The sequence below is a fragment of the Bos grunniens genome, chromosome 26 (assembly GCF_055505025.1).
Source record: "Bos grunniens cultivar Pamir isolate PY7600 chromosome 26, Bosgru_T2T1.0, whole genome shotgun sequence".
In the NCBI taxonomy this organism is placed as follows: Eukaryota; Metazoa; Chordata; class Mammalia; order Artiodactyla; family Bovidae; genus Bos; species Bos grunniens.
In genome coordinates, this window is record NC_141190.1 from 14,410,927 (window position 1) to 14,422,593 (window position 11,667).

The 11,667-nt window shown below is 42.5% G+C and overlaps 1 pseudogene; it reads left to right on the forward strand.

Annotated features, from left to right (window-relative positions):
- Window positions 1-538, forward strand: LOC147344052 (small ribosomal subunit protein eS12 pseudogene; annotated as a pseudogene).
- The last annotated feature ends 11,129 nt before the right edge of the window (window positions 539-11,667 follow it).

The window sequence follows — 11,667 nt, forward strand, 5'->3', positions numbered from 1 at the left end:
GGAAGTAAAAACAATAGAGATGTCTTTCCCTGCCGCCGCGGAGCCGCGCGGAGGCGGAGGCTCGGGTGCATTCAAGATTCGGCTCCACCCGTAACCCACCGCCATGGCCGAGGAAGGCATTGCTGCTGGAAGTGTAATGGACGTTCATACTGCTCTGCAAGAGGTGCTGAAGACCGTCCTCATCCACGATGGCTTAGCACGTGGAATTCGCGAAGCTGCGAACGCTTTAGACAAGCGCCAAGCCCATCTGTGTGTGTTTGCATCCAACTGTAATGAGCCTATGTATGTCAAGTTCGTGGAGGCCCTTTGTGCTGAACATCAAATCAACCTGATTAAGGTTGATGACAACAAGAAACTAGGGGAATGGGTAGGCCTCTGTAAAACTGAGAGAGGGAAAACCTCCTAAAGTGGTTGGATGCAGCTGTGTGGTGGTTAAGGACTACGGCAAAGAATCTCAGGCCAAGGATGTCATCGAGGAGTACTTCAAATGCAAGAAATGATGAAATAAAAAACTGATTTCTTGTCTAAAAAAAAAAAACAGAGATAATTAAACTGCTGAAAAAAAATAACTGTGATTGCCACCACAGTAAAAATATTTTTTAGGAATGATGGTGCATTAAAGGCATTATATGTGTCTAAGAAATGAAAATTTATTTTTGTCATCACCAATCTGGCACTAAAGGAAACACTAAAGGGCGTTCTTTAGGCAAAAACAAAATGGTATCAAATGGCCTCTCAGAGATGTAGGAAAGAATAAAGAACAGTAAAAAATATAAATGCATCAGAAAGGTAAATTATCACTGTAAAACAGTAACAGTGTTTTATGAGTCTAAAATATATATGGAATTAAAACCCTCAAGAATAACACAAAAGATGGAAGAAAGTTAGGAGGAATTAAAACAGTCAAAGATTCTTTGATTATTGGGGAGGTAGTAAAGATTCTAATATTAGACTTTGATAAGTAAAGTCTAAGGAAAATATTAAATATTAAATTTGAATATATTCTATCATTGGATAAATTTTTTCTGTAATGTCAGTAGGGCCAAGTTGATTTGATAGAATTGCAGGTCTCCTATAACATCACTAATCTTCTGTGTAGTTGTTCTGTTAATTAAAATGTTAAAGTCTCAGAAATTCTCTGGTGGTCCAGTGGTTAAGATTCTGTGCTTTCACTGCCAAGGGCCTAGATCTGATACCTGCTCAGGGAACTAAGATTCCGGAAGCACTTAGTGCAGCCCCCACCCCCTCTCCCCCACAAAAAAAAAATGTTGAACTCTCTAACTGTAAATTTTAAAATTTCTCCTTTCAGTTCTTTCTTTCTACTTCTAGGACTTGTGCTATGAAAGTGAAAGTTGCTCAGTTGTGTGTGACTCTTTGCGACCCCGGAACTCTCCAGGCCAGAATACTGAAGTGAGAAGCCTTTCCCTTCTCCAGGGGATATTCCCAACCCAGGGATCGAACCCAGGTCTCCCACACTGCAGGTGGATTCTTTACCAGCTGAGCCACTTGCGCTGTGAAGTACATATATATTTAGAATTGTATACTTCTTGATGAATCAACACCTTTATCAGTATTGTCCCTTTTTATTCTTGGTGACGTTCCTTAAAGTGAAAGAGTTAGTCCCTTCAGTCATGTCTGACTCTGTGACCCTATGGACTGTAGCCCATGGCTCCTCTGCCCATGGGATTCTCCAGGCAAGAATATTGGAGTGGGTTACCATGGCTTCCTCCAGAGGCTCTTCCCACGTCTGTTATGTCTCCTGCATCGCCACCTGGAAAGCCCAGTGGGGTGGGCAGTCATTCCCTTCTCCAGGGAATCTTCCTGACACAGGGATCGAACCCAGGTCTCTGGAATTGCAGACAGATTCTTTACTATCTGAGCCATCAAGGAAGCCCATTCCTTATTCTATATTAATGTAGATACTCTAGCTTTATTTCCTTTTTAAAAGATTAATTTAAAAATTGTATAGTTGACTTATAACTCCAGCTTTCTCTTTCTTAATGTTTGTAGACTTTTTGATGATGGCCATTCTGATCAGTGTGAGGTGATACTTTACTGTAGTTTTGATTTGCATTTCTTTAATAATTATGTTTTTTTTTCTTTTTTTTTCTACCTCCTTTAGAAATAATGTTTTTATGAGTCCATTTTATCTCCATTAAAACTTTCGTTTTTTCCAAAGGCTTACTATACATATATATATAGAACTAATCATAGTCTGCCCTCAAAAAACTGAATCATATATAGCTTCAGAACCTAACAACAGCACACTTCTAATTATTCTCTCTCATCTTTTCTGTGTTTTTCATTTTACTCTTATATTTGCAATAAAACCACAATCCATTGTTACTGTATTTCATCTTGAAAGATAATTGTCTTTGGAGAGATTAAAAATAAGAGAAAGAATGTCTACTTTCATTTTAACCATTTCCAGAGATCTTTATTTTTGTAGATCTGTCTTTATGTATGATACCTAATATGCTCTAATACACTCTTGTTGAAGAGCTTCCTTTAATATTTCTTACAGTACAGGACTGCTGGTAATAAATTCTGTCACTTTTGTTTTCTAAAATATTCTTTGTTTTCATTTTGGGAAGATATTTCATCATGTGTGATTCTGGGTTGGCAGTTATTTTCTTTCAGCACATTAAAAATGTCACTGCATTGTCCTCTGGTTTGCACAGTTTCTATTAAGAAGCCTAATGTGCAATTCTTATCTTTGTTCTTCTGCATTTAATGTCTTCTTTCTCTGGCTGCCTTCAAAGTTTTCTCTTTAACTTTGGTTTTCAGTGGTTGGATTAGGGTGGGAGCTAGGTTGCTAGAGAGCTTTTCTCAATGTTCTTTCTCCACCCTCAGCTTTCAGCCTTCCCTGTGTGCCTGAACCGGTGAAGGGTTTCTGAGCACTTCTGCCATGGGAAGGTGCTACTCTCTTTTCATTCTTGGGTCTCGCTGGCCTGAAGCTGGGGGTTGGGAAGTGTTTTCTGCTGTCCAGGTCCAGCCTTCGTCCTAGCAGGCCCTGTGTCCTGGGTCTTGGGGGAGTTGGGCTTTCTCAGTGATCCTGTCCCTCTATGGGGTAGCCAAACTCTGCTGGGAACTTTGGCAGGTTCTTTGCAGGAGAGTTTCCTGCCCTTCCTCTATGAGTAAATTTTTTTTAAAACCTTGATCATAGTGGGCTTTCCATGTGGCCCTAGTGGTAAAGAATCCGCCTGCCAATGCAGGAGCTAGCAGTAAATTCCTGGATTCAGAAGATCCCCTGGATGGCAACCCACTCCAGTATCCTTGCCTGGAGAATCCCATGGAGAGCAGAGCCTGGAAGACTACAGTTCAAAGGGTCGCAAAGAGTGGGACACAACTGAAGCGACTTAGCACCCATGCCCAGCAGTCTTCACACGCATCCCTAGGAGCCACAACTTTGGCTGCCCTTCTCCCTGTGGCTTTGGTCTCTAAGGAAGAAGTCTCTGGCCAGAGCTTCATGCCTGTTTTTGTAGTAGTGGCTGCTTCCTTTTCTAAGCCTGCATCACAAATAGAGGCTTCTTCTGATTTCCTCCCTGGGTTTCTGTTTTTCTTGAGCACCTGTGAAGTCTGTGAAGAGCCTGGTAGTGGGTGCAAATTTCCATTGTGTCTGCAGCTCCCAGGGGTTCTGTACTTTCATGCTGCTACTGCTGCTAAGTCGCTTCAGTCGTGTCCGACTGTGCGACCCCATAGACGACAGCCCAACAGGCTCCCCTGTCCCTGGGATTCTCCAGGCAAGAACACTGGAGTGGGTTGCCATTTCCTTCTCCAGTGCATGAAAGTGAAAAGTGAAAATGAAGTCGCTCAGTCGTGCCCGACCCTCAGCGACCCCATGGACTGCAGCATACCGGGCTCCTCCATCCCTGAGATTTTCCAGGCAAGAGTACTGGAGTGGGGTGCCATTGCCTTCTTAAACCTTTGTCAATTTGTTAAATGTTTTAGCTGAATTCTTCTTACTTGTTTGCATGATATCTGGTGTCTCCTTCTCCCAGGTCAGCTATCACTCTTCCCTGTCTCTCAATAGGAAGTCCTTTTTTCTCAAAGTGCTTGGCTGGCCTGAGACCTCAGCTCTCTGACTGGTGCAGAAAAGTTATGATTGTGTTTGTCTAGATTTTTTCTTGTTAGAGTGACAACAATGGTCTTTACAACTTTCTGCATCCTAGGTGGGAGCAAAATCAATAGTCTCCTGTTAACATCTTCTAACTTGTTAGATAAATAGTAGGACTGATTTCAAGAGAGATTCCCTTTTCAAATGTGTGCCTGTTTTGTTCCTATTTGACTCTTCTTATTTATTATTTCTTCTGGCTCCTTACCAGCCAAATCTTTCTCAGTCTTTATGATAACCTCCCATGCCTTCAAAGATACTTCCCCCTGTGTATCTGAAAAACACTTAAGCATATAAGAATTAGATCCTATTAAGTTTAATCTAATCTCCATGTTGAAAAGCTTTTATTTGAAGGAAACTGAAAACCTTGCTGCTGTACCTTGGGTGGTAAATTATCTGCAGGAGCAAGTGCTTTCGCTCAATAGAAGCTTCAGAAGCACATTTCACTTGGTACTTTTTCCCCTAAAGAGGAAGAGAAAGAAGAGAAACTGATAAAAACTATTTCATAGATATTCTATTTAAAATATTATTTTAAATGGCTGTTAATTTCTCACTGATTTATAGATCACATGGTTGGATAACTCAGAATTAGAAGAATTAACCAGTTAGCACCATGCTCAAAATAAATTTGATTTCTACACTACCAGTTACAAGAGCACCAATCAGAAGATCAAGAACAGGGACTTCCCTGGTGGTCCAGTGGTTAAGAATCTGCTTTGCAATTTAGGAGATGTGGGTTTGATCCTTGGCAAGGGGGCTAAGATCTCACGTGTTGTGTGGTGCCATCAAAAAATGAAAAAATGAATAGCAAAAACAAAATCAAGCTAAACTTTTAAAATCACTCTGATTTTTCTTTTTATCAAAGGGAATACACCATGAATTGACGAAACTAATAAGCTTTTCTTGAAGTTTCTATAAAGATAAATACTGTGCCTGTTTTCTATCCTTTGGATGAAAAAGTATCTTTGACTTATTTAAAATAAAATATTGGATAATTAAAATGTAATCAAAACACTTTTAATATATGGAGTTTGAAGTTAAGTGAAAGTCACTTAGTCATGTCCATTTCTTTGCGACCCCATGGAATGTAGCTTGCCAGGCTCCTCTGTCCACAGAATTCCCCAGGCAAGAATACTGGAGTGGGTTGCATTCCTTTCCTCAAGGGATCTTTCCGACCCAGGAATCACACCCCAGTCTCCCACACTGTAGGCAGATTCTTTACCATCTGAGCCACCAGGAAAGCCCATTATTTCAAAGCCCAGGGTTTGAAATAATCTAGTGCCAAAGCCTTTGACTGTGTGGATCACAATAAACTGGAAAATTCTGAAAGAGATGGGAATACCAGACCACCTGACCTGCCTCTTGAGAAATCTGTATGCAGGTCAGGAAGCAACAGTTAGAACTGGACATGGAACAACAGACTGGTTCCAAATAGGGAAAGCAGTACGTCAAGGCTGTATATTGTCGCCCTGCTTATTTAACTTATATGCAGAGTACATCATGAGAGACGCTGGGCTGGAAGAAGCACAAGCTGGAATCAAGATTGCTGGGAGAAATATCAATAACCTCAGATATTGATATTAATATCAATAATTGATATTAAATATCAATAACCTCACCCTTATGGCAGAAAGTGAAGAGGAACTAAAAAGCCTCTTGATGAAAGTGAAAGAGGAGAGTGAAAAAGTTGGCTTAAAGCTCAACATTCAGAAAACGAAGATCATGGCATCTGGTCCCATCACTTCATGGGAAATAGATGGGGAAACAGTGGAAACAGTGTCAGACTTTATTTTTTGGGGCTCCAAAATCACTGCAGATGGTGATTGCAGCCATGAAATTAAAAGACGCTTCCTCCTTGGAAGGAAAGTTATGACCAACCTAGATAGCATATTCAAAAGCAGAGACATTACTTTGCCAACAAAGGTCCATTTGGTCAAGGCTATGGTTTTTCCTGTGGTCATGTATGGATGTGAGAGTTGGACTGTGAAGAAAGCTGAGCGCCGAAGAATTGCTGCTTTTGAACTGTGGTGTTGGAAAAGACTCTTGAGGGTCCCTTGGACTGCAAGGAGATCCAACCAGTCCATTCTGAAGGAGATCAGTCCTGGGTGTTCTTTGGAAGGACTAATGCTAAAGCTGAAACTCCAGTACTTTGGCCACCTCATGCGAAGAGTTGACTCATTGGAAAAGACTCTGATGCTGGGAGGGATTGGGGGCAGGAGGAGAAGGGGACAACAGAGGATGACATGGCTGGATGGCATCAGTGACTCGATGGACGTGAGTCTGAGTGAACTCCGGGAGTTGGTGATGGACAGGGAAGCCTGGCGTGCTGCGGTTCATGGGGTCGCAAAGAGTCAGACACGACTGAGCGACTGAACTGAACTCAGTGCAATTATTGCAATTTTTAAAATAAAAGGTAGTAGAGTAGAAATCAAATTTGAGCTAACTGGTTAATAATTTTGTGTATACTATATGTATGTACTTATGTCTTGAGCATAATAGACAATATATACTTGCTTATACATTTAGATTTAATGAAATAACTTTCCCTCCTTTTTTCTTTTGAGGAGACTTATTGTTTTTCACTTTAATGTTCCAGATCACTCAGGAATGGTTGCATACCCAGGGAATAAAGTAATAGTTATGGACTTGTTTAAAAATAGTACTCGCACCTGCTACAATTGCTTAACCAATAGAGCCACAGAAAGATCTTGTTTAAGAATCATTTCTGACATTAAATCCTTGCTTTGCTATGCATTAGCTCTGAGCCTTTTGGAGAAGTCAATGGCACCCCACTCCAGTACTCTTGCCTGGAAAATCCAGTGGACGGAGGAGCCTGGTAGGCTGCAGTCCATGGGGTCGCTAGGAGTCGGACACGACTGAGTGACTTCACTTTCACTTTCATGCATTGGAGAAGGAACTGGCAATCCACTCCAGTGTTCTTGCCTGGAGAATCCCAGGGACGGGGGAGCCTGGTGAGCTGCCATCTATGGGGTCGCAAAGAGTCGGACATGACTAAAGTGACTTAGCAGCAGCAGCAGCAGCTCTGAGCCTTTAGACAAGTTGTTTGATTTCTCTGGGCCTAATACCTCATCCATAACATGAAGTTGTTACCTATCTGCTGGACTATTAAAAGGTAGCAAAGTTTCTTGGGTTTCCAGCCTTAGAGGGATAATAAGATGGAAAATAACGAGCCTAGAGTCATTTTTCAGTGTTTACTTTTTTTTGCCTGTGCTGGGTCTTCATTGCTGTTCGGGCTTTTCTCTAGCCGCAGTGCATGAGCTTCTCGTTGCGGTGGCTTCTCTTGTGGTGGAGCACAGGTTCGAGGGCACTCGGCCTGCAGGAGTCATGGTACACAGGCTCTAGAGCACAGGCTCGGTAGTCGCGGTGCATGGGCTTAGTTCCTCTGCAGCTTGGGGTATCTTCCCAGATCAGGGATTGAACTCGTGTTTCCTACATTGGCAGGGGATTCTCATCCACTGAGCCACCAGGGAAGCCTGAGTCTATAGTCATTTGGTGGCTGGTTTTCCATCAGCTTCAAGGCTGGACCTCCACGTGTGATGACCTCCTGCTCTACTTTCACAGTGAGTGCTCCTGAAGACCACGAATGAGAAGGATCTCATGAACGCTGCTCAGTGCCATGAGCCACCACGTTTAGGAGATGCTGCTTTTCATCTTGACCTACAGCTGCTGCACCATTGCTGCTGCCCTTGTGACTGCTGCTCTTGTCCGTATTCTTTGTCATCATCCCCTCTAAATATTCTGGACTATCCAGATGGTCACCTCCTTATTGAGAAAGAATAGGTTTGTTCTCCCTCAGTTCAGTTCAGTCGCTGAACTGAAAAAGTTCAGTTCAGTTCAGTTCAGTTCGTGTCCGACTCTTTGCAGCCCCATGAATCGCAGCACGCCAGGCCTCCCTGTCCATCACCAACTCCCAGAGTCTACCCAAATTCATGTCTATTGAGTCGGTGATGCCATCCAACCATCTCATCCTCTGTCGTCCCCTTCTCCTCCTGCCCTCAATCTTTCCCAGCATCAGGGTCTTTTCAAATGAGTCAGTTCTTTGCATCAGGTGGCCAGAGTACTGGAGTTTCAGCTTCAACATCAGTCCTTCCAATGAACACTCAGGACTGATCTCTTTTAGGATGGACTGGTTGGATCTCCTTGCAGTCCAAGCGACACTCAAGAGTCTTCACCAACATCACAGCTCAAAAGCATCAATTCTTCGGCACTCAGCTTTCTTTATAGTCCAACTCTCACATCCATACATGACCACTGGAAAAACCATAGCCTTGACTAGACAGATCTTTGTTGACAAAGTAATGTCTCTGCTTTTTAATATGCTGTCTAGGTTGGTCATAACTTTCCTTCCAAAGAGTAAGCCTCTTTTAATTTCATGGCTGCAATCACCATTTGCAGTAATTTGGGAGCCCCCAAAAATAAAGTCAGCCACTGCTTCCACTGCTTCCCCATCTATTTCCCATGAAGTGATGGGACCAGATGCCATGATCTTTGTTTCTGAATGTCGAGCTTTAAGCCAACTTTTTCACTCTCCTCTTTCACTTTCATCAAGAGGCTTTTGAGTTCTTCTTCACTTTCTGCCATAAGGGTGGTGTCATCTGCATATCTGAGGTTATTGATATTTCTCCCGGCATTCTTGATTCCAGCTTGTGCTTCTTCCAGCCCAGCATTTCTCATGATGTAGTCTGCATATAAGTTAAATGAGCAGGGTGACAATATACAGCCTTGACGTACTCCTTTTCCTATTTGGAACCAGTCTGTTGTTCCATGTCCAGTTCTAACTGTTGCTTCCTGACCTGCATACAGGTTTCTCAAGAGGCAGGTCATGTGGTCTGGCATTCCCATCTCTTTCAGAATTTTCCACAGTTTATTGTGATCCACACAGTCAAAGGCTTTGGCATAGCCAATAAAGCAGAAATAAATGTTTTTCTGTAACTCTCTTGCTTTTTTGATGATCCAGCGGATGTTGGCCATTTGATCTCTGGTTTCTCTGCTTGTTCTCCTTAGAAACCCAGAAAACCCGTTTTGTACTCAGGGTTGGGCTATCAGCCTGCCAAACTCTGTTCTTTGTCCTAGAAGTGCTGGGGTGATGCTTAGTGACCCATATTTGATGACACCATTCTGGGGCCAGGGACAGTGATGGATGCTGATGGGAGACAGGGATGACCAAGATAGAGCTTCTGCTCTTTAGGAACCATTAGTCTTCTCCAGTCTTGGGGACTATATCCTATTTCATTAAGTTCAGTACCCCAAATCAACCTGGCATTCATGTTCTTGTTTCCTCTTTGGTTGGATGGCATCACCGACTCAATAGACATGAATTTGGGTAGACACTTCCACTTATTATTATTATTATTTATTTATTTTTGGCCCTGTTGCACAGCATACAGGATCTTATGTCCAAACCTCTGCCGTCTTTAGTGGAAGTGTGGAATCCTAACCCACTGGACTGCCAGGGAATTCCCTTACATTACTTCCACTTCAATCATTCAATCCCTCTTCTCTTTTCTTCCCTCTTCCCTGTCTCCAACACGAGTCTTCTCTTTTTACCTTAAGTGGCTGAGTGATACAAGGTTCTAATAACCAGGATCCTGAACTCAGAAGAGGAACAAATCAAAATGATCTTTCCCCAACTAGCAACAATTTAGGAAATATATAGCCCTGCCTCTGTTATCAATTCCCTTTTTCTTCAACATAAGCCATGCAAATAGTATTTTGCATAATTTATGAGGTTAAAAATTAATCAACCAAAAATCGCTTGTGTTCACTGAGGGAGAAGGAAAGATGGGCTAAACTAAGTTCTTCACTGCTTAGTGTTTGTACTAGGCAACATTTATTCTACTCCTTTCAGACAGAAGGAGGTTGAGAACGCACCGGGCCAGGGTGTGCTGAGTTGTTTCAGTAGTCTCCAACTCTTTGCAACGCTATGGACTGTGGCCCATCAGGCTCCTCTGTTCATGGGGATTCTCCAGCCAAGAATACTGGAGTGAGTTGCCATGCCCTCCTTCAAGGGATTGTCCCAACCCAGGGATCGGACCCATGTCTCCTGAACCGGCAGCTGAATTCTTCCCCACTACGGCCACCTGGGAAGCCCCAAAATGGTTAAGAAACTTATCAAAGTTCACAGTAAAAATGGCAGAGCTCGAATTAAAAAATTATGTTTGTTTGACTCCATTCACCCTTTCAAAAGTATCTATTGAGCACCTACTACATGCCAGACACAGTTTCAGGAACTGCGTTCACAATTCAAAAAGTACAAAAGTACAGCCTAAAGCCATTTCCAGTCTCATTCTTACTCCCACTCCTACATCTGCACCACCATGCAGTTGCCTTCAAAGCTACTGATGTTACCAGTTTCTTGGGACCTATAAATTCAGGCAGGACTTTCCCTTTTAGGTCAAACCTTGGCATAATCGATATTCCCCACCTCTCCTAATAGTGTCAGACTTCTTTGATGAGTTGTGTGAAACAACTCAGTATTTCAGGCCCATTTCACAGCTGGGGGAAAAAAATGTGTCCTTGGGAAGCCAGATTAAGTTTTATCTGAGATAAGGTCATTGCCAAGCAAGAGAGTGAGTGCCTATAGGCAGCTCACAGTTTCTTGACCGTGAGGCACTTAATTGTCCAGGAGGTCATCCACCCCAGGTCTCAGTGATCCTCACGCTTAGGATTTCCAAAATGTTTCCACTTCACCTGTCTGAACTGAAGGTTTCTCTATCACCCCCACAGTCCTGCTGAATAAGGCCTGCATCTTTGTGGTCTGGTAATCATGAAATTTGTTGCCTTTTCCTTGTCTCAGAAAATAATCTTTAGAGTATTCCTTAGAGTTAAGGACAGTGGGATTTTGTGCCCATTAGATCTCAAATGATTTCATGAAAATTTAAAAAATCAGAACCAAAGTCTGAAATGGCTTTAACTTTTTCTTTGGATTATTTGGTTCCTTGGTAATAAACGTCCTCTTTCTCTCCTTTCTAGGGTGTGATCAGAAAGAAGGGCACCTGCCTGGTGAAAGATTGCAAATGAAGGAACACAGGGCCAGGGGAGAAGGCTGGCGCACTGAATAGAAAGGGCCCATGGTCCACACACCATGAGTCCTGGTTCATCACTTCTGGTTCTTTCTCCAGGACTACTGCCTGGGAGCTTAGCTGAATATCTACAAGTTTCGATTACATGTCAAACTGTCACTTCTGATATTATTGCTCTTGTTAAAATTATTATAGGGCACGTTACTGACTTTCACGTGACACTTGTTCATTGTTAAAAAAAAATAACGTAACAACTCTACTTAGATATAATTCACACCATATAATGCACCTATTAAATATTTTCTTTTCTGGATATTCTCAAAGTTTTATAACTATCACTACAATAACTTCTAGAACATTTTCACTACCTCAAAAAGAAACTGTACATACTAGCAGTCACCCTTCATTTGCCTCCAACTTCCTTAGCCCTGCTGCTGCTGCTGCTAAGTCGCTTCAGTCGTGTCCGACTCTCTGCGACGCCATAGACGGCAGCCCACCAGGCTCCCCCGT